The sequence below is a fragment of the Rhynchophorus ferrugineus genome, unplaced genomic scaffold (assembly GCF_030347505.1).
Source record: "Rhynchophorus ferrugineus isolate W39M unplaced genomic scaffold, kcgeb_rfMv2 rfM10, whole genome shotgun sequence".
Classification (NCBI taxonomy): Eukaryota; Metazoa; Arthropoda; class Insecta; order Coleoptera; family Curculionidae; genus Rhynchophorus; species Rhynchophorus ferrugineus.
The window spans coordinates 17392731-17418024 of NW_027472589.1; the positions used below are offsets into that span (position 1 = coordinate 17392731).

Consider the following 25294-nt stretch of genomic DNA (forward strand, 5'->3'; position numbering starts at 1 on the left):
CGCGAGAAACTATAACACAGTATTGGCTCCCAATTTAAGCAAATTAAAATTGATAGGTACTATTTATTTATGTACACGAATGGTACCAAGAGCAATGCTTATGTAGGCGTTGTTTTTGCATCAGCGTGATGCCATCACATCAATTGTGATCTTCTGAATTTTTTTTTTGGACAGTGTTATCTTTAACATTAAACTCAGTGTTCCGAAACTATCAAAGCCCTTCACGACAACTTCGACTTGTTCGATGCTTCTTTGTAATTTTTTATCTTAGTTGATTTGTGGATCATGACAATAGAGAAAATTGTAACAAAACAGTAACAGCCCTATATACCAGGATTTTAATTGAGACACGTAGATTACTTAATATACACAGGAGTAAGAAAATTTCCCTCAACATTTTGGACGGCGGCCAAAATAAAGTCGAAAATATGTAACTTTTGTAGTCACAGATTTTTAACTTATTCAATAAGTAACTTGGTTTCAACAAGAGAACCTCCAGTATGGTAAAAGATGACCAATTAATTTTTTTGTATGGATTAATTTGTACCATCCAAAAATTCATTCAATTAACTTATGCTGTTATTGGAATTTGAGGAATATGTGCCTGGACTATCGAGAGCTTTGAACGAAGACAGCGCTATTCGCATAAACCGAGTTCCTCTACTGTTTTTACTTAAGATTTCTATCTAAAGATATTACCACGGTAGCAATACAACGGTATATTTAGAAACTCTGTGGAAATCCATCGAATTTTTCACAATAAATCCTCGAGAATTCAAAAAAATAGCTAAAAATTAATTCGCCGTCTAAATACATAACACCTATACCGACGACCTAAAACGTTCCGACAAGAAGCCCGATCGGAAGAGGTCCTGATTTATTCTCGCCGAGATCCCGAGATCTAAAAGGTGGTTTGTATCAATGCCGGCGGCACGATACAAGACGAAGGACAAAACCCGAAAGAAAAATTACGAACATTCCGACCGCCGTCCTTAATGGCTACCGGCGTCGAAAAAAGACCGGGCGGGCGAGATCGATCTGTTCGCCCGCTTCAAAAGCCGAAAAGACGCCTCCCGCCCGACCAACTTTAACCGTACAAAACGGTGGGGCCCCTCTCGTTATCTGCCGTTATATGGGCTCCGACGACGTCGCCGTCGCAGCGCCATAAATCTCGCTCGGACGCTCTCAGGTAACCACCGTGCGACCAAAAAAGGAACGTGGAGGAGTGGGGTAAGGGAGCGAATGGAAGACGACGGTAAAATGCCAAAGTCGTGCGCGCTGCTCATGCGCATTTATTCCAAACCAGCTAGACAGTTTACACAGTTACGTGTTATTGTTTACGAGGGTTGTGATCATGAAGTTATTTTTAAATTAACTTTATGTTTACAAAAGTTTCTTGAGATAATATACCAGGTGTACCGGTTTTCCTAACAGATGTCGCAAGCCTTAAGTATGCAATGTTATGAATTGTATATGTCATTTTATTCTACTGATATCAAGCTTCAAAGTTATACACACAGAGTAATAGAGAGACAACTCAACAGGAGGGCACTGGAGAAAAGCTTGGCTTTGCAAAACATTGAGATGGAGTTACATCGGCCGAGGGTTAGATATAAGTAATTTGATTGGTCAATTTAAATCTCCATTATAGGTACCTGTAACGAAAACATTTCGCTGTGAAGACATTTCATTGGCTCCTTGATAAAGTTTGGCACATGATTGTCCTGACGTCACGTTTAATTGAACAATAAACTTTATATAAAAAAACAATTTAATTTCCATACATATAAATATAGTATATATATATATATACATATATATAAATATATATATATATATATATATATATATATATATATATATATATACATATCACAAAAAATAACTCAGGGACTAATCAAAATTATCTGTTCTGTTTTTGCCTTTTTCAATATTTGTTTAGGGTGTATGGTGGATATTATTTTCAACACTGGAAGATCACTACATAGTGTACAATTAAAATGTTTTAAATTTACGTTTTTTTAAAGTTGCTTGACAAAATATATGTTATATTATCAACGAGGCAATATCGTGAGATAAAATAAAAAAGATAGCTCAACGAACTACTGACAGTATGATAAAACAATTTTCTGGGGCATGTGATATTGCCTTGCCTCGTTCGTTCATATGGGAATATCTGCAATTGAAGGTATAAAGTGAAGTTGCAATTTCTCAACTCCTGGTAATACATCCCTCGTTAGTACAGAATTCTATTTCATGGTCGGGAAGACCCGCAGGAATAAGCTAGTTGGACTGGTGATGTGGAGACTGCCTCTGGGCTACCCACTAAACCCCACCCTATCAGCTGATCCAATGACCCTAACTCATACTTCTTACTGTTAGTAAGGAGAGTGCCCGTAACCAGTAACACCGTTAAGAGGCACAATTGCCAGGCAAATTCGTGGCGTTGTTATCACACCGTTACGCTTGCGGTACATGAGTTACGGTCCCGTTAACCCGTGAAGGTCGAGTAAATTTGGAGTTAGAGCACGATGGGGACGTGTCGGCTGTGATAGAATAAGGTCACGAAGAGCCAAATGAGTTATTGGCCTAAAATATCGGGCAGCTCTGTAATCATCTATTGTCCGAGAGACGAAAAGTGGAGAAATATCTCGAGTAAACCTTGGATATAAAATCGTGAACTTGGGGGACGTCTGTTTCTCTATGAATTTGATTGTTCCTAACGAACCAGGGGGCATTGATTATTCTCCTGAGAATTTTGTTTTGAAAGACTTGAAGACGTTCCACCCGGCTAGGTGAGACGTATTTTAGATAGACACTGGAGCAGTATAGAACGACTGATCGAAGCAGCATCTTGTACAGGAGAGATTTTATAGAGAGAGGAAGCCTGCTGGTCCGATTTATAAGCGAGATAGGTGGCTTATTCTGACAATGGGATTTTGGCGTTCTCGATTTTAAGACGCGAAATGCTCGGTGCGAAACGCTTCTTGTGGAAGAAGATGGCCTGGGTTTTCTATTGGTTGACCTGCAACCTCCAGAAATGTAACCAGTGGACCGTCTCATCGAGTTGTTTTTGGAATCTGCTTCGGATGTGCTCTGAGTAAAAAGCTACCTCAACTTCTGGTCTCCTAGGGATATCTGAAAGAAAAATATTAAATAGAGCGGGTGCCAGAGGGAGTCTTGTGGAACTCCTGCGTCGATGGTTTTCCGGCTAGAGAGAATATCTTTAATCTTAACCTGGAACAATCGTCCTGACAGAAATTATTTGATAAGAGCTGTTAGGTCATCAGGTAGATCTAATTGGATGCATTTCGCCAGTAAGCCTTAGTGCCAAACCTTGTCAAAAGTTAGGTGCAAGAAGACCGCTCCAAGTCTTTCATATCGGTTAAAAGCACAGTTGTTTTTTTGCGGCCAGCCAATGGGCCTGATGAACGGCTGAGTGTTTGGCACGGAACCCGAATTGCTCATCTGGAATGATATTGTTTGTCTCATAAAATCTTGAAGAGCATAAAGAATTGTGATCTTTCAGCAAGTTTTGAAATGGAATTTTGTAGGCTGATAGGTCTGTAAACAGAAGGTGATGACTTAGCTTCTTTTTTGGGGATAACTGCGATAAATGCATGTTTCCATGTGGACTGAAAGTGTTGCAGCCTCAGAATATGCTTATTAAGTTAGGCACACTGAAAATAGCGCCAGAAAAAAATAAAAATAAAGGCTCTATAGAGACGGCGTGAACCAATCGGATACCGTCGTGGCTCATTTCATAGCGATTAAGACAAATAATAAGTTAAAAGTAGGGACTTCTGCATGTCCAACATTTCCGCTGCTAATCATTTCCCAAAAATTTTCTATAAATTGAAATCTCTATTTCTCTGTAGTTATAAATGTTATATTTTGCAAAGTTGTGGAAGATGAAACAAATTTTAAGTCTTTGCGAAAATCGAATCGAGAGTCTTTTCTGCATCGAATAGTGGTGGGCGATGAAAAAGTGTATTTATTTTGAAAACCCTGACAATGATCTGTGTTTAGTGGGACCATAGTGTTCCATATTAAAATTGTTCCATATTAAAATTGTTCCATATTTGATAGAGAAATCGGCGAACATACGTAAACAACAACGCATAGCTATAAAATCTGTCAAGCTATTTCAGAATATATGCGCATGAGCGGCGCGCAGGGCTTTCGCCCTAAACTATCGTCTGCGGATGGACAAGTTTCGGACGTCTTCAGAAGCAGGATGACTAGGTGGGACGGCGGAATTAACCAAAATAAAACAAAAAAGGAAAAATATTCGCCAGCACGCTAGGATTAAATTCATAACGAGATATCGATCGTTAACTGTCGGAAATGTTCTTTTCTGTTCACGAGTTAAGCACGGGAAGCCATCGCGTAATAAAATTTAGCGGAAGGTCTGTTGGGTTTTATCAGCTTCGTAAAAAGGCCGTTCGTTTTTTTTCGCTCTCCCTTAATGATATTTAACTGAATCAGATGCCGGGCATTAAAGTTGCCATAAAAACGTTTGTGTGAATTCTTGTTTTAGAAAAAAATAGATGTTAAAAGTATTATTTGATACGGCATGTATTTACTGCTGTACGTACAGGTTATAAATATATAGAAAAAATAAAAACGTTGGTAGGAGCTATTACTCGACAAATAACAATTGATGAACCGGACCACCTACAGAAAATCTTAAACGTATGGTGTATGACACTAAAAAAGAGCAACTATCAGAGCTTGCCGACATTATCAACTCCATCATGAAGTTAAAGCATTTCCCAAGGAACTGGAAACATGCACTTGTCGCTATCATTCCTAAAAAGAAAGCCAAGTCCAAATGATCTAACTATAGGCCCATCATCCTGATTAGTTCACTTTCCAAACTAGCGGAAAAAGCGACATTACACGCTTTAAATAGATTCGCAGACGCTCACCACATAATCTCGAACGAGTAAGTCCAGGTGTGACTATCATGGAGAAATGAACCATAACTTGTTTTCGGAATCGTTTGAAAATCCGCTTTTAAAGAACTTGGATGATCTATCATTTATTGTTATGTACAATGCACCATATTGTGATCAACAAAGGCTGCAATTAAGGAACGGCTTAAAATACATAAAATAAATTTCCAGGAGGAAACCATGTTAAAGAATGAACTATTTCATATTGTTACTGGGTAAATATATATGATATATTTAATTGCATTTTATATAATTTACTTTTTTAGAAATAAGCCTGAGAAATGGTACATGGTAGATCAGATTACCGAACATTATGGCCACAGAATATTACGTCGTTCAGAATATTACCAAGACAGTGTGTTGAAAGAAGAAACAAGTAAAGGTCACTACACTATTAATATACTTTAATTGCAGGAAATTTTTTTTGGAGTGTGAAAGCTTTATGAGCATGTGTGATATTGTTCAGAATATGCATGAACGTTTGGTTAAAATATATGAGGAGGGAAATAATAAAAAGTGTTTTGCAGATATGGCAAATGCATTAAGGAGAATGTAGTGATTACATTTAGTTTTACCAAGAAAGATGTATTCAGGTAAAAACAGTTAAAACTAAGGGAGGAATATAGTAATATCATAATGAATTTACAAGGAAACATTGCATCGAAGGAAACAAGAACTAAGTGTAAAACAGAAATATATGAAATGAAAGTAAAATATATTACTCAGATATACAATTGTTAATTAGGTGGATTAAATCTTCGAGGGACACCACTACATAAAAAACGCGCGTAGAACACGCTGTATTATTAATTGAAATTTTAAGTTCTTCTATAATATATGCATTAGATGTACTGTAATGTTAAAGTAAATTATAATACATTACCTTTTTTTCCATTGTTTAATTTAGATTAAAATTTAGTTATAAAACTCAGAGTTGCTGCGGAAACATTGCGACGTTTTGACAGGACACGTATGTCACTACGGTTTGAATAGACTATAGAATCGTCAAGCTATAGTAGCTCTTGCATGTCTAGGATGATATGAAAGAGCGGAAATATTATAGTCAAGACGAAGATCCGTCTCTTTCGGACACTTATTTTAATTGGACACTGTTACTTTCTGGCATCTATAAGCTGGAGGTCTTTCAAATGGGATGCCTGACGTAAATTTTACATGTTTCTGTCCGCGATAAAGAAATGCAGTCATAAACTTAAAACGTGACAATCAGTATAAAATCGAATACTTCTTTAGAGTGAAAAAAAAATCAAAATACATGCAAATCACCTACATTAGAATATTATAGTTTTTCAAAAAAATTTATTAAATTCTTACAATAACATAAAATATATTACCTCTGTTGAAATTGTTTTAAATAAAATAACATAGGAGTTATTACAAATATTACATATATTACAAATGTGGTAATATTAATACGTATCCATATATAAAAATAAAACCTCATGGACAGGTCCGATTTTATGTTATATGCCGATGCGTGTCTTTTTATTACCACAAAATAAAAGAACGTCCCCGGCAGACAAAGAAATCCACACACCGCGCCCCCCACACCCGCATCTATAATGTTCACGTCGACTAATAGCAGATAATTAAATAAATATTACGACCACGAAAATATAACGAAAAACGATCGTCGCTCCCCCCTCGACTGCCCCAACCGAACAAAACGGTCACGAAAGGTGGTCGTTTAAAACCTAATCATCGGTCATCGAGATGGACTAATGGGTCTTGAAATCTATCGGTGAATTATTAATGTATTTTCGATATCCGGCTACGAATTTTCAATTATTAACAGCGGGGGAAAAATCGATATTATAACCGATGTGAAAAGGTGGGGAAGCGGGACGGAGGGAGACCGAGGGTGATGGACGTCGTACTGTTCCTTGAAAATGTCACGACGGATGAAAAGTTAACGAGCGACAGGAATTAAAGAACCGAATTAAGCGGTTCCTTTTCTCTACGGCCCGAATTGGATTAGGACCTCTCTCCTTTCGCCGTTCCTTTTTTCGGTGTAGTTTTCTTTTCTTTCGGCCGCGACGTCTACTTCCGTTTTAATAACTTTATTATTAATTACGACCGCTGGCCGGATATGGATTTTCGATTATTAATCTGACACGCTTATTCCATTATGGATATTATTATCGTTGGGAACTAAGTGATGTTCGCGTCTATTTTGAGGGAAAGGGGATCATTTTCCGACGAATTGGTTCCGGGTCGGAGACCGGCCGATATTTTTCAATATTTGGATTCATAGTTTATTTAAAAAATAGTCAAATTACCAAAAAATGTTTTAAAAATGTTAGAATTATTAGACGATCTAATAAAACAAGAAGACGATTTTATACATGTTTGGCAATATAGAGAAACATTTTCTTCCTAAAAATATTTTTGCTTATTACTGAGCCAATAGTTTATTATTGAATCAAATTTTAAAATGATAAATGATAATGGAAAACCTAATGGAAATAAGCGTCAAGATAAAAACTGTAAAGATAAGTTCATATTTTGTATAGTTTCAACGGATTTTAGTCAAATTTGAAGTATACTCGTAATAGTATGTATGAATTCATTCAAATGTATCATTTGTTGTGAATTTGTATTATACTACTACTCCAGAGAAGGTATATTATAGTGCGTTTAAAAGGTAATAGTTCATAAAATATTCTAGATATAAACTTAACATTATTTTTTGTCCGATCAAAAGTTATTAAATCCACCAGTATGCTTATTTTAGTTCTAGAAATTTTGATCTAGATGAACTTAGACCATAGGAATATAGAAATTCCACGGCATGGGCGACCTTGGGGAAATGTTTTGCTTACTTCAATCAACGGTAGCGCTGCGATCGCAAATTGTGATTGGCTAGTTTAAATTGCTGGAACCGCCACTAAAATGGAACGTAATTGGTTTGTTATCATTTTCTATTGGCATCTATTTTTAAGTTTGAAAGTTTTGGTGTTTCGGTGAAGAAATATTCGTCTTGCGTTGTGCATATTTTCTGTTTTACATTAATTATTATGGAGTAATAATATAAAAATTGATTACAATGCATCCGTGTAGTGGAAGATGTGTACACTACATGTCTGCTGAATGTAAATCTACTACCGAAATTAGACATTGTTCTCGAAAGAATGATCTCTGAGCTTTAGATAACTTATACTCTTTTTAACGGGAGATTTAGTATTACTAGGGGTTGTTAAATCACCAGTTGAGTCTATATTTTCAGTTTCAGAGAACTTTGCTCCGAGGAAAACGAGAAGGGAATGTTGTACGTTAGTCTATATTTCAGGCTATTTGACAAAAGTTCTGAAAAAAGAGACAACATGCAATATTTGTCTACATTCTATATTAAGTAGTTCCACAGATCAAATCAATCACTGGATACTGATTTCACAGAAGCAATGCACTATCTCTATTATTTGATAGGTAGATCTTGCTATAAAAACAAAATATCAGTTATTTTGGGAAATATTTTAAAATAAAACAAAAATTGTAGGTATTTTTACTGTCCAGTCCATAATGATTTTCAAGATCAAATTTTAAAAGTTATTATGAGGTGTTCATTGTATTTTTGGTTTAATCAAATTATATTTTTGGTTTAATCAAATGCAATATTGACAGTGAAGGATTTAAAGTTTACCATCAAAATATCAAAAGAAGATAAAACTCTATTAGATCCCATAAAATTGATGGCACCAAACAAATACGAAAAAGTGAGAAGGCGTTATAATATAATATTTTAATTTTTCCTGGAATTGAGCTCTAAATATATTTTTATTTACAGTTATATAATTTATTTATATTTGCTTTTTCTTTATATATATTTATATTATTTACATTTATGTATATTTGTATAGAATTTTATTTTAATAAATATTAAAAACTAAATTTCATATTCACATAAATATTAATGGCCAATAAACGTGACGTCATAAAGTAATCACACAATATGGCAGACCAATCATAGCAAAGTATTTTCCTTACAGGTTTCTACATAATTATTTTAAACTAGTCTATCAAATTCACGTTGTCAGCGCCACCAATGATTGGACTAAGCGAAACATAGCCCCACCACTTACCATTGGAGTTGCACTCCCCTGACCTAGACCAGGATCGCCAATCGGTAGGGTAACTTGAATGATATCGACAATCTAAGCCACACTAACCAACGGGTTAAAATCAATCAAAAACTGCATCGTCGAGATATTTTCTGGGCTTTGGTACTTCCGTGGGCTGAGCAGTACTTTGGAGATGCTAATTGGAGGTTTCAACAGGACTCAACACCGGTCTATAAGGCAAAAACAAATGCAAGACTGCTGCCGAACCCAATTTCCGGACTTTATCACGTCGGCAGAATGGTCTCCTTACATCGGATCTCAATCCGATGAACTACAGTATATTGACCATTTGAAAAACCAAGGTCTATGCTAACATCAGAAAAGTTTGGAGTTGCGGATATAATCGCTGCGTCGAGTACGGGATCAAATGTTGCCAGAGGAGCTGAGTTGAAGCCCGTTGCCGAAAATATCAAGTCACATTTAGACCAATCTTGCCCGTAGAGAATATTATTACTAAAAGTTCATGTTATTGTCATTCATTCATTGTTATTTTTCTAATTTGATATAATTATCAGCAAACATTAAATGGTTTGTAGCATCATATTGAAAACTATGTTTACTTTTAAAGTCTTTTCGTATTACTGCATTCACTACTCTGTCGAAAACGGTAGAAAAACAACATTTTCTAGGTGAATATCAGATTGGGCAGAAAATGGACTTGATGAGTAATTTTTCACTCGAAAATAAACATAAATAATATAAACAATAATTCCACATCTAATTAATGGCATAATATACTTGCTTTCCTCATGCTTTACCATCCTCTGTCATTAGGCGTAGCGCGAAGATCAATCTACACAACCCCAACTGACTCTCTTTAGAGTGTCATTTGAATTATCTTACATTTCAATAGTCCTTGAACTGATTACTGTCGCCTTTCCTAGTGCTACCATTGCTTTCTTCCATGTCGACGGTACTCTTTCCGATCGCTAAATGTTTGTGAGAAGCATCTAAAGTTGTTGAAAGGAGGTTTCCCCACCGGCTTTGGTAATTTATGTTATAACTTTACTTCAGCGGTTCTACTATATATTTTATTAAAGTTCACAATTCGTCGACTGTTGATTCGACATCAGGAAAAAAGTTTCTGGAATATCAATTGCTGACGCAGTTGCTAAACCCTGTGGTAGATCATGATTGTTCAGCTGTATGAAGAACTACTTCCATCGTTCAAAACCTTCATCGTGTGATTTTACGATGGTTCCATCTGCTTTGTGAATATTGTCATTCGGTCGGTTTTTATCACTACATGTGTATTGACATCACATGATACAGGCGAATGCCTTGGCGCGAATTTGAATCTCAGAAATGGGAGAATTTATCTGAATTTAATTTGTTTAAAAGAGTAGTGACGCACGTCATCAATATGTGCCTGTCAAAACTGGTAAATTCGTTCATCTGCAACTTCAGTTCTGCAAATTCAATTCAAACATCTGCAAAATTCTTGAAAACCTTCGCCGAAGTTTTTATTGAAAATATTTTTAGAGGGTTGCAGCTGCACTGAATATTAGTACCAGTACGGTCACTAAAATATCAAAAAAAAACCTTAAATTCGCCAAAAAGAAACTCTCTTTATTCGAAACGGTTAGCGAATCAAGATCAGCTTTATGCTAGCTGTACCAGAAATCAGATATACGAAATGTGTAAAAACAGTAAGCAGTTTTCTCAATCGAAAGAAAATTTAATACAATTATTTCAGAGAAAATCTGAAAGATATGCAGTTATTTGGGTAATACTGTTGGCATACACTGTTGGGGAATATAAGGTTTAAATGGTCTAAGATAACCCAAAAAGGGCTTAATGGAACTTCCAGATATTGATTTTAAAAGAATACAATTTTTGAAAACATACAATAAGATCAAGGAAGGATTACTATATCAATTTATATATTTAGATGAGACATGGATATTTTAGAATGGTATATTAGGTTACTCGTGGCAAGATGATAATAAATAGAGTGTAAACACAACAAAAGTGAATGGAAGAATATAAACATTGGAATAACTGTGGATTAGGTTTTGATAGTCATAACATTAATTAATAATTCATTGCACACATATTATTCTTTATGCTGGAAATAGGAATGATATAATTCCCCGTGCAGAATTAGTGTTTTCCTCTACTCTAAGTCTAAAAGTGACTACAATGGAGAAATGAAACATAATGTGTTTGCAGTGGTTTGAAAATCACCTTCTAAAGAATTTAGAAGAACCATCAGTTATTTTTATGGACAATGCACCATATCATAGTACAGTGGTGGAGAAGATTTAAATAGCTACGCAGACGCCCATCACGTAATCCCGAACGAGCAACTTACTTTCCTCTAAGTCCAGGTGTGACTACCATGAAGAAATGAACCATAACTTGTTTTTGGAATTGCTTTAAAATCCGCTTTTAAAGAACTAGGATGATCTATCAGTTATTGTTATGTACAATGCACCATATAATACACTGGTGAAAAATCTCCCAACAAGGGCATCAATAAAGGCTGCAATTAAGGAATTGTATTTTATATTTACATGATAAATAATTTACATGATTGCTGAACGTTATGGCCACAGAGTATTACGTCTTCCTTCCTATCGCTGCATATTAAATCCAATTGAGTTGATCTGGGGTACTGCAAATAACTATTACAATAGACATTCAATTGGAGACGAATATTCAACCCAGGACTGCCTGGATTTATGGAAAGAAGCATTGTCGACAATAACACTCTCGATTTGAATGAGCCCGATCAGACACATTGAAGAAGAAATTGACAAATGGTGGATTCGTGAGCAAGTTTTTGATAGATTGGAAATAGACAGCTTAGTTATTCAATTGACTAGTGATTCTGAATGTGACGGTGATTGAATAAGACTATATGAATGTTGGTGTATAATATAATGCTGACGATTACCAAGACAGGGTGATGAAAGAGAAAATAACTAAAGGTTACTATATAGTTAATATGATTTAAATGTAGGAAATTGTATGAATGTTTGTTTAAAATATATGAGGAGGGAAATAATACTAACTGTATTGCAAATATAGTAAATGCATTAAGGAGAATCTAGTTTTATCAAGTAAGATATATATAGATACTAATAAAACAAACTGAGGAGAAATATACCAATATCAAAATGACCTTACCAGGAAGCATTGCATCGAAAGAAACAAGAACTAAGAGTAAAAGTTAAATATGCTTTCTAAAATACATTATACAGATAAACAGTTGTTAATTAGGTAGATTAGGCTATCGTAGGATACCAATACATAGAAAACACGCCTAGAACTCTACCTATACTGGCATGGAAATGGGTTAAAGGTAAATATAATGAAACAGCTCTATCCTAGAAATTATTGTGGCTGTATAATTAATTGTAGTTAAGTTCTTCGATAATATATGCATTAGAGGTACGATAGTTTTAAAATAAATTATGTTAGATAACATTTTTGTTTCATTATTTTACTTAGATTAGAATTTTGTTATATGCCAAAATCAAAATGTACTAAGGCTCAAAGTTGGTGGAGATCACGTGTGTCCACTACTGTGTTGAAAAGACTATAAATAGGTTCGTAAGTAAGCATTAAAAATACGTGACTAAATATGCAATATGCGATATGAATACAATATGATAGTGACAATTTACCTAGAACTTATACAATTTATTTCATACTCTGTAGTATGATTTTTCTTTCGTCATTTATCTATCTACAAATTGATGTAGTTTGCTCACAAATTAGACCTATGAATAAACAAGTAATGTTCGGTAAATTTAGAATTATGAGGAAATTATAACAGCCAAATACTTTTGACTTCTTTTATATTTCATATTATCTTGAGATGTATTTTTTATTATATATAATAAAAGAATGAGCTTCCTCCTAAAAATATTTTTATTTAATAAAATGGTAACAAAAAGATAAAATAAAAAATATGTTCTATAAAACACCTGCTATAGAATGATAAGATACAAAACCTCTTGAATGGAACACTCATCCGACAAATAAGAAGAGATATATTTATTTATTTATATGTTTTGTGATGTCATAATGTATTTTACCATTATAAAAATATAAATATGTGTTTCTTTTACTTTCCATACAATATTTTAATATATTACATATAAATATATTATTCAATAAACCAAAGAAAAAAAAAACAAGGGAAGGAAGTTCAGAAAAGATACTGCCGATCCGATGTTACTATAACATAAAATAAAATATTTTTTACAAAAAAAATTGAACCGATTTCAAAAATACATACGGAAGTCACTAAAACGTAAAAAATAATCAAACTTAGTTTTTTAACACAAAAAAACGTTTTAAAATAAAATATGTACATAATAATCGTTGTAATATCTCAGTTCAATTATATTGTTACAATTATTTTATATTCCTCTTTTTTGATGTTAGATATTTACTCAATGAATTACGCAGTTATTTTATTAAGTATTACGATGGATATCCCAAGTAAAAGTATGGACAAACTATGAGGAAAAATAGGAATAAAGCAGCAATAATTTAATATAAGGAACGTTTCAGGCCCTGGGGTCCGCCACCTAGCCTAGGCGATTTGACAAATGTTCCAATCAAACTAGAACAAAAATTTGCTACCCTGTTTGCACGACCTCCACATGTGACCTCAACGTTCTAACCATTACACCATAGAAAGTGTTGCCTATAAAGTTCTCATATGATATGGTTAGTGTTTAAATGCTGTACGTGTTTTTCAAATTTGAGGTTTTACCTCGATTTTCCACCCTTCCCCCATCCGCTCCTATCTTAGTTAAAATGGGACCATCTCAGAAGTCCTCTCTTTCGAATAAAAAATTTGAAAATCGGTCTGTAACCGACTGAGATATCGGCGAATATATATTAAAAACAGCCCTACATAGAACCTCCTCATTTTTGTTGGTAAGTCAAAGAGTATCACTGAATCAAATATCATTGTATTATATACATAGATTAGTCGTTGGATTTTAAAAATTATATTCACTATCAGTGTTTCACTAGCGTTTACAGTATATGTAACTATATTTTCAGGTAGTTTTTGCAAATTGGACACTTTATTAAGAAACATTTTTATTGAACAATGAAAATATTATCAAATGCAATAGTGAATATCCCGTATATACTTTTCCTTCACATAGGTCATAAAATATGTTTTTAAAAGCAACGTATGCTTACTAATAGTGGATATTTTGCATATATAGTCATGCTAAAACGAGACCAAAGTGATTCAGATGTGAAACTGTTGAATTGTGGATGATAAAATCTGAGTTATCTGGCATTTCAGAAAATATTAGGTTTCACAATATTTCCTTCAAACTGGTCTTGTTTTGAAATAAAGCTATGTAGCTTGATTTTAGATTAGTTTTTATTTATATCCAATTTTATTTATTTTCTTATTCATTTTAATTTATTAATAGGTTAGTTTATTTATTGGTTTACTTTTAAATACATCAGTTCAGTAATTGTTTTTATCCATTCATACCATAAATTTAAACTTATTAATGTAATGATGTATGCTGTAATATTCAAAAAGGCTAAGAATAACTAAGGAAGCCTTATTTATATTTCTTAATTTTTCTCCTAGTTGTTAATCAGTACTCCTATTTCTACTATAGACTGCTGATATCCAACAACAGGACAAATGGAACTGGAAAATGCAGCTTGCTTTACAGATGGCCAATCTTTCAAGCAGAATCAGCGACCTTGACATCTATCTTGATTAAAAATAATTAACAGTATCGTTAGGCGGAAGGCTAAGCAGATCAGACTTAAAATTAAACAACCGTACTGGTTACCCGGAAGATACCCCAAATTTGACCAAAGGAGACCAAAGAGATTGCTTTTTCAGTTAATAATAAATGCTACTTGGATTTATTAATCTAGCGCTACTAAAACAAAGTTCTTCTGTTAAATATCAATGCTTAACAGCAGGATGTCCTCGAAATAATATATATCCACGAATTTATCCAAGATTCCGCTGGATACCAAAGAAGCTTACTACATCGCAGCAAGGGCTACGAACCTGAATAAAATATTACAATCGTCTTTATCTTAAATCAGTTTAATTTAATTTTCCATTCAATTACAAAAAAGCAGTAATAATTCTTTAAGTTTACATAGTTAGTTTCGATAAATTTCCAACTCTTCGAAAGTGCTTTAAAATACAATATTAGTCATTCAATCAATAATTCGCATGCAACTAATAAAAATCCACTTAGACACCAGTTCTCAAGAACTTTCTCCGAGGTATTAGCCTTGAATTTCCCCCAATCACGTGACATCCAATAGTTATCCAATAATATCGATTTAATTGAATTAACATGACCAAGAACCTTTAGTTAATAAGAATATATTCAAATATATCGCCGCATAGAACCTAATATCCTACTTTTTTCTTATTAAACAAAATCCGTGATATTACTGAAAATAACAATCTTAACGATATATGATTCAATGAATCATATTATGTAGTCCTAGGATAACTAAAAATCTAAAGATTTTTACATTTATATTCCTTAGGTGTCATAAATTTATTTACACTAATAAAAAAGTGTACACTAACACTGTGATCTGCTTTCGTACTAACGCAGTACTCTATATATTTATGTGGTAGTATCTTCATAAGGCTCAATCAAATCCTTAGTCCTCTTAAATCGTTCTACCCGTTCTTCTTAATCCGTTCAATGATATGGTGAAGAAGTTTTTGATTATGACTCAGGGAAGGTTTTTTAGTAGTTTTGTTTTAATGATATCTATATCCAAATCTCTCTAGAAATCAATATTTCTATTGTGGAGCACCAATATCAATCTGCAATAATTTGTTTTGAAACCTTCGAATTATATTGCTCTTCCTGGCACAACCACATATGTGGGTGTCATATTTCTATATGGGCTTAAGGGTATATAGCATCAGTATACAGCAGCAATCTATTGTATATTGACAGCATCGATTTCTTCTAAATAGCTAATAATTTCTTCCAAATTTTATACGCAGTCCTTATTTCTGTCGTAAACTAGCATTCATACGCTATTTCACTTCTATTCTAAAATATTTTACAGTTGTAGTACATGACACTTAGATGTTATTTATTCTGAACGGTTTGTATTAAATTTTCTAATTGACTTCGACAGACTTGGTCTTGGTTTTCCATTGTTTGGTGCAATGGCATTTGCAATTTCATTGCCGCTCCTCATCACTATGACACAACCACAGCTGACAATATCGTCAAAAAATTAGTTATTGTACTACGTTTCAACTTCACCAGTTTCAACTTCCAGATCACTGGTGTGCATAAGATAAACGAAACTATTTTAAGTCCAACACACTACCCTGCGACACTCCCCCTTTTATTTATCTTAATTCTGAATAGACCTCCTCATGTTTAACATGTTGGGTGCCAATAACGCGCTAGTGCGTAATATGAATTTTTCGTTGGGCGCCAATTACGCCCCAGCGCGTTAAATGTGTGGTGGTCTTTCTAAGCCTTGTATTTAATTCGGCAATGGCTGTGTGCATGTACGGTTGTATCTGCATTATCTGAAGACTATGGGTGAGTAATTTTCATGCCTGGTATCGAATTTTCCTTTTTGATTCATGTGTATTACAGAATTGTATATGGCGAGAAAAAATATCGATATGTGTCCTAAAAGTGGAAAAATAGATACGAAACGTGCCCGAACTTTACAATAAATATTCAGGCAATCGTATTCCAATTTACGACTTTTGCTTGTGTGTCATAAAAAGGTTACTAAAGGCTCCGTCTAAACCTACTTCCAGAGCGGTTATCAGCAAACATGTTTTGAAAATACGAGAAGAGAAGCAAGCAGTAACGGTAATGAGAAAACAATGTAAAAACTGTAATTTACAACAAAACAAGAAAAGATACCATTTATGTATTCACTCCATATCCTGGATATCCTGGTCACTGTTTTAACTGTGCAAAAATTAGTCATCAGTGAGTTTTAATGAAAATTGGTATTACCTTATGGTCATTGATTTGTTTCTATTGCCTCCTCAATTTACTTGAATAGATATTTTGTTTGTTTGTAGTAACATTTACTTAGTTTTTTTTCTCGTTTTTTTAGGAGCTGATTCATTCAAATTATATATATAATTTTGTTATGATGTATTAAATTTCATCTTCTAATCAACAGTGTATTTTCCTATTATGTCCATTTTAAATCCACTGAGATCCACGGAATACGTTATAATAACCAAGCATTTTTGACTTTCAATTATTTCGCGACGTAGATGTGGATCATTGAAGCAATTGGACGATATCTTGGTCCAACGAATTCTGTTGGAAAATATTCCGCGAAGATTTAAAACCATTTTAAAATCAAATGGTGGCTGAACAAATTAGTATTAGTAAATAATAAATATTGTGTATATGCCAAGTGTTGATTTTATATTATCCTTCCCCTGTATGTTATCAAAATGTTAAAGATATTTTAAAAGAACATTGGATTCGTGGAGATCTTCGTCGTCCGTATTGAACCATTTAATACGTCCACCAAAAACGGATCACAAAACCAAGACCACTTTGATATAACAAATGGCATTTTCTCCGGCTACAACAAAACCGACTTTTCAAATGATGCCGGTAACTATTTCAAAAATGTCAGCCGTTATTTCGCCCGTCCTCCGCCGACCGGACGGAATACGGCGCCCTTCACCGCACCGCGCGGCGCCCCGACGTTTCGAATTCCGCTCGTCGTCAGTAACCGACAGGCCGAGAAAAATGGACGTCCCCGTCGCGAAATAATTGAAACTCAAAAATGTTTCGCTATTATAACGTATTGCGTGGATCTCAGTTAGCAGGGGGAGAAAAAGCCGCCCCGCCGCGAGGCGAAGGGAGGGGGTGAGGAGGGCGAAACCATTCATATCAATTTGGACTGTTCGGATTTCGTGCGGAACGCGCCGAAGACAGGACCGTACTTCGCCTACTATGGAATGGAAACTTTCCTAACGATTATTTATTAGATTAAGGAGGAAAAAAAGAAAATAATCGCCTATATAAAGCCCCTGTGTTAAAGTTACTCTGTAGGAAACATTTTTAGATCAGTAAAGAAAGATATCAGCTATAGTCTATCCAATAAAACATAATATATCCAAAATATATAACTTAGAATTTCGGTTTACAACGTTTGTTGGTTTGAAACCGCTAATTACTAATGCTTTGAAGAATTTTGTAGATATTTGACAACACTGTCGAACAATACCAACAGAAATTGAATTTTATGGACTGATTATGTTACATGTCCTGACGAATCAGACAACATTCTGTGTCTTGTTACCAGGTGTCCTGAAACGTCATTATCGTTTTTTTTTTCGAAAAACTACATTACTTTGGAGAAAATTGAAAAATTCAAATCAAAAATCCAAAGTATTGTCCATGTGATTCCATACATATTGCCTATCTTTCGGGCAATTTATGAATGCCATCCCAAAAAAATTGCTTTTCGTTTGAGCAAAACCATTCATCGAGATATTTTCTAATTTACTTGATTTGGAACACTTACGCGAAGTGGAATTTTTGCCTATATTAAAAAACACAGCCTAAAGTATAAAATTTCGATAGCCTATATCTCGGAAACTATAAGAGATAATCCAATTTGGCAATCGACTACGTAATTAGCGTGCCGAATATTACTTGGACTATCATTTGGACCTAAATCCATAATTCATAAGATCATTTTACAGTCTATATCTCGGAAACTATAAGAGATAATCCAATTTGGCAATCGACTACGTAATTAGCGTGCCGAATATTACTTGGACTATCATTTGGACCTAAATCCATAATTCATAAGATCATTTTACAGTCTATATCTCGGAAACTATAAGAGATAATCCAATTTGGCAATCGACTACGTAATTAGCGTGCCGAATATTACTTGGACTATCATTTGGACCTAAATTCATAATTCATAAGATCATTTTACAGTCTATATCTCGGAAACTATAAGAGATAATTCAACTTGGCAATCGACTACGTAATTAGCGTGCCGAATATTACTTGGACTGTCATTTGGACCTAAATCCATAATTCATAAGATAATTTTACAATTTTCCTATATCAAAAAACAGAGAATAAGGTGTAAAATGTCGATAGCCTATATCTCGGAAACTATAAGAGATAATGCAATTTGGCAATCGACAGCGCAATTAGCATGCCGAATATTACATGGGACTTAAATTGGAATGAACGAAATCCGCTCCGCAAGCGCGTATTCCATTGATGCGGAAATATTATAGTCGGAGAGGGCAAGGTCTGGAGAGTGCGATAATACGTCCCATTCGACGCTTGATGTGGAAATATTATTGTCGGAGAGGGCAAGGTCTGGAGAATACAGCGAGTGCGATAATACGTCCCATCCGACGCTTTCAACGATTCCTTGACTGGTTTAGCTTAATAGACGGTGCGTTATCGTGCTGTAAAACATTCTATCATGTCTTCGAACACATTATGGACGTATTACGATCAATGCATCTTTCAAATTGAACTAAGTTGTTGTCGGTAGCGTGAACTATTAACTGTTTCACCAGGTTTCAACAGTTCGTAATACACCACGCCACTTTGACCCCAACAAGCAAAGAGCGTTGTTTTGAAATCACCACTTTTGAATTTTTGAAGCCACGCTTCACCTATTTTTATGTTTAGAGCAAGCTAATCGTACGTTTCTACCAGCGATAATACAAACGATAACTTTCAGCGGCTTTTTGCTTTTGATTAAATTAGAAAAATAATATATGCCGCAAATGCACGCTTCCAGGCATTATCTTGATATTTTTTAAAAGGTATAGATAATAGAGGTAATAAAATGACATGTGTCAAATCATAACTTTGCAATTGTGGCGACCCCCACGACCCTTTAGGCCATCACGCATTCACCATTCACAACAAGTTCAAAGGTTGGCAACGCCGGTGGATTGGTTCCATGCAGTTCCAGGCTATAAACGACCATCACGACGAGGTCTCGCTCTCTAACTGGGAGTGTGGCGTCTCCTGTAATCCAGCTGCTTGGAGGTCGGGTTCGGCGGAGAGTTTGAGGTCGGGAGTACTAGTGCAGGGCGTTTAGCTAAGCATGGCATCAATATGGACACCCTGAGGGAGCTCGGGGTGGCCAGGTTGGCCAAGGAAGGGCGAACCGGGCCAGAGGGAGAACCCACCAGCATCTCGCTCTCTTCCCTTTTCTCCACCCCCTTGTAAGGGTACCACATCCACAGCGTTACCGTACTTCCTTCACCTTAACCTAATATTCTGTCGATTCTCCCGTTGACTACATGTATCAATTATAAACGAAATAAAAAGTATTTCTTCAACCAGTGTCTTCAGTTCTCGTACAAATTTCTTCCAAAAATAGTAGTGAGTGTTTGGACAAACAATCGCATCGACAGCCACACATTTTGACCGATCGACCTGCCCGACTAACATTCCTACACAATAGTTAAGCCTAGCAACATCTGTTAGACAAACCGGTAATTAATTTCCGGTAGACCTGGTAACTAGGGTAAAATGAGAAGGAAAAATTCGGTTTGATTTTAAAACCAATTTTGTATTTTAAGAAACTACATATGGCAATATACTTTACGGCATCAATGATGTGCATTGGCTGTTTTATTGGATGGACTATATATCGGACAAACTACTAGGACTTCGAATTAATTTTGACTGATTAATAATAGATGGTCTAACTCACTGTAGTATTAGGTCGTTAAGAAATAAAATAGATTTTAAAATGAAACCGCGTTTATTATTATTTTCAAATATATCTCGCCCCTATCAAAGTTTTTTAAAACCTCATTCCACACGCAGAAAATTTGCGGACAACAACCGCCGTGTGATAAGGTATATTATTGCAATGAAAAATCCAGAGTTATTGGTCCATAACTCCGACGTCTTGAGATAAATAACTTGTAACGACATCCATAAAACTTATTCGATATTATCTATTTTCAATTTGGCCCAGGGGAAATAATTTTTGGCAAATATCACGATTTTTACGTCTTACTAATTTTTAAAATAATGGTATTCTTTATAGGTTTATTTTAAAGTCGCATTTATTCAGAAAAAAAATGGTACGATACTAGTTCAATTGAAAATTCCCCGGCCTACCATAGTAAAACACATTTTTTTACATAGTTAGTTTTTTTATTCGACATAATTCCATTCAAGGGTGGTACCCTGATTATAGCGACCCTCCAACTTTTCGATACCATTTTTGTGGTACGATTTGTCCTTTGCTTCAAAATGGGCCTCAATTTAGGCGATTACCTCTTCATTCGCCGAACATTTCTTCCCAGTGAGCATTCTTTTGAGATCTGAGTACAGAAAATAGTCACTGGGGGGCATATCTGGAGAATGCGTTACATGAGGAAGCAATTCGAAGCCCTATTCAAAGATTTTTGCCATCGTTTTCACTGACTTGTAACACGGTGCATTATCTTGAGCATTCTTATGAGATCTGAGAACAGAAAATAGTCACTGGGGGCCATATCTGGCGAATTCGTTAGATAAGAAAGCAATTCGAAGCCCAATTCAAGGATTTTTGCCATCGTTTTCACTGACTTGCACGGTGCATTATCTTGTGAAGCAGCACTTTCTTCATCGTGTGCAGTCCACTGGAATGACTCTCGATTGGATTGAATAAGTGTACAAAATAACTAAAGAAAAACGAGTAAATTATAGTTAAAATTTGAAAATGAACATAATGTTGATATATTAATAGTTCTATTCAAGTCAAGAGTAATTTATCATTTTTATTTATTTTTAATTTGACAAAATCTACAGATAAAGTACGTCAATCAGTCGATGCAGAAACGTATGAGAGAAAATGTACCTGAGTCGTACGTAGTCACCGCCAAGTGAATTTTGTCATAATCCGCAGGTCTAATTGATCGATCAACTTGGCTCGAGTCTCCTTGTGTTTTATTCCCCAATAACTGAAGAGTATAAGCGGGTAGTTTTCGATTGTTCAAATCGACAATCAGACTCTCTAATTATTGAACGAATATCCAATTGCCAATAACTGACCAATAATAATATAAGTCCTGATACAACCAATAATGTACAACTTTACTAATAATTCGTTACCATATTACAATTACATAGTTTACTTGCTCATCCACTAAAACTAAGTCGTCAGATTAATATTCCGATGTTTATTATATTTTCTGCGACGTTAAAAGACGTTAAACTCATAGCATAGCCACCATAACAAAATTACATAGTTTACATGGCCTACTAAATTCTATCCCTCAGTGAATATTATAGGTTTTTCGACATTAAAAGACAATTCATACCACAGTTACCACAAAAAATTACATGCCTTATACTTATACTTATTTGGTACATTATCTCCTGCGATTATTACATTTCGTTTTGAGATTTTGATTGAAATTGTACATTGTACATAACACAACTCCCGGAAAAGAAAACTTTTAATTTTGAGAACTTGGGTTGATTCTACTACCTTTATTGATACAAACACTTGTACTTGTACGTCGTATGAATGGGAGTAACACCAAATAACGATAAGTGTGGTATATACAAAGTGAAACTAAGAAAATAAATGTTTTATTTGTGAATTACTTCTTGCTAGTAGTAAATATAAGGTTTCTTGCATCAAACAGTTCCTGGTAAAAAATTAACCTACTGCAATCATGAATAAGACAATCTGTTCATCATATTAGTTCATAATCATCATAATCAATCATGACACATGATCGGTTTGAGCAGCATATGACGATACGAAATTTTGCGGAAAGAATCGAAACCTCTTACTTAAAAACGTTTTTTATTACGAAAAATATGTTCATTTAGTTAGAGGAGCTATACCTAAAGCTCAATAACGTTTATTGTCTCTAACCTGAACCTGCAAATATTTCATTAAAATACGTAAACTGTTGAGTCGCTAAATTAGGCAACTAAGGGGAATATGACAAATTTATTGCATCGGTAAAAACATGTCATATTTGGTGTAAATTATATGCAGTTCTACAGACATAATATTAATGCAGTTAACAAGAGACGAACTACAAATCTAAAGAGTGCGAAGACCATAAATCGGAATATTAAACAAATTAATTGAAAATTGAACACTGAAAACTGGAGATAGGAGGCAATCTACGTTAAAAACCACTATCAAAAACAAGATACAAAAATCGGATGAGGTCTTCGTAAGGTCGCACGGTAAACATCTTAAACGATGGACGTTGTCCTTCGTGCAGTTTTACATTCAGGACCAATCATAAAATTTAGCAACTTTACCAGTAATTAACATTTCAAGAGTGATTGGTTTGAAATGCAACAATCAGTGCATAGTTTGTGAATAAATTCAGATACACATGTTACGATAGATTAGACATAACTGTTTAAGGAAAGATGAACGAATTTCAACATATAGTCAATTCAAAACAGCAGTGAACCCTCGTGATCTGTCAAAATCCTGCCGCAGCAATTTGGAGTTTTAATACATTTTACTTTAACGTATGACACAAATAAAATAATGAAACGGAAATGTTATGTTTTATAATTTATTTTAACATTATAGTAGATCCAATGCACATATTATCGAAGCACTGAAAACTATAATTAATTATAGAGTCACGATAATTTATATATGTTGTATATGAATTGTTTTGTTATATTTACATTGAACTTTTTTCCACACTAGCATAGGTAGAGTTCTATGCTCGTGTTTTTATGTAGTGATAGGCCCCGAAGGACTAATCCACCTACTTAACAATTGCATATCTGAGTAAAGTATTTTACTTTCATTAGAGAGCATATTTGAAATTTGCGTTTAGTTTATGTTTCGTTGGATGTAATGTTTCCTTGTAAAGTCACTTTGATATTACTATAGTCAGGTTGATATATTTCTCCTTAGTTTGTACTATTTTTATCTGTACACCTCTTTCTTGATAAATCTAAATTTAACCACTGCATTCTCCTTAATGCATTTGCAAAAGTGATAGTATTATTTCTCTCCTCATACATTTTAATCAAACGTTCATGTATATTTTGAGCAATAACACACATATTCATAAAACTATAATACAATTTTCTACAGTTAAAGTATTTTAATTATATACAGACCTTTAGTTGTTTCCTCTTTCATCACCCTGTCTTGGTAATGTCGGCATTGAATCATAAACCAACATTCATAGTTAAAGTTTTATTCAATCACTGTCACTTTCAGAAACACTAATCAAGTAAATAACTAAGCTGGTTGCAATAATAATTCTAATCTATCAAACACACTAAGTGTCTGATGGAGCAAACCGAAGGTGTTATTCTCGACAATGTCTCAATAATGTTTCCATAAATCCAGACAGTTCTGGTCTGAATATACTCCTCGACCAGAATGCCAATTGTAACAATTCTTTGTAGTTCTCCATATCAATTAAATAGGATCAAATATGCAGTGATAGTAAGGAAGACGTAACTCTCTATGGCCGTAACGTTCAGCAATCTTATGTATATGCAATATATGCAATATATTCTCAAGTTTATTTCTAAAAAAGTATATTACATAAAATGTTAAACTAGCAACAATCTGAAATACTTTAACATGGTTTCTGGAAATCTTATTTTGTATACTTTAAACCATTCCTTAATTGCAGCGTTTATTAATGCACTTGTTGGTATCTTCTCCCCCAGTGTATTATGATATGGTGTATTGTCCATAACAATAACTGATGGTTCCTCCAAGTTCTTTAAAAACCTATTTTTCAAACCACTGCAAAAACGAGTTATGTTTCATTTCTCTATGGTAGTTAGTCTTGGACTTAGAGGAAAATACTAATTCTACGCCAGAAATTAAACCATTCCTATTTCGAGCATGAAGAACTATACGTCTGAAATTTTGAATAAGTATTCTGAATAACAAAACGCAATCGATAGTTATTCCAATCTTTACCTTCTTTCACGAACTTTTGTTGCCTTTATACTTTATACTACTTAATATAATATTTTTTCTTTGATTTTGATATATGTTAAAATATTTTCAATCAAGATCGCGGCGATTTGAAAATTATTAAAACAAAGCGTAAAATAGCGTATGCCGCTTTATAACCCCTAATAATAATATGTTGAGAAATTTTGCAGACGTTTGACAACCGGACAACGTTTGCAGGCTCATTCGGTTACGTGTTCGAACTTCTCGAGCAGCATTCTATCTCTATTTAAATAAAATAAA

General features: G+C 34.4%; 1 long non-coding RNA gene across 2 annotated transcripts in view; it reads right to left on the reverse strand.

The window, feature by feature from the left end:
• The window catches only part of LOC143203748 (uncharacterized), a 175278-nt gene that overhangs the window by 128115 nt on the left and 21869 nt on the right, over positions 1–25294 (reverse strand). The window contains exon 1 of one of the 2 annotated variants that reach the window (XR_013007424.1): positions 6311–6424. The exons of the other annotated variant lie outside the window; for it this stretch is intronic. This is a non-coding gene — a long non-coding RNA (uncharacterized LOC143203748). Of the gene's footprint in view, positions 1–6310; positions 6425–25294 lie in introns of those variants that run through there. 2 annotated transcript variants of the gene reach the window in all.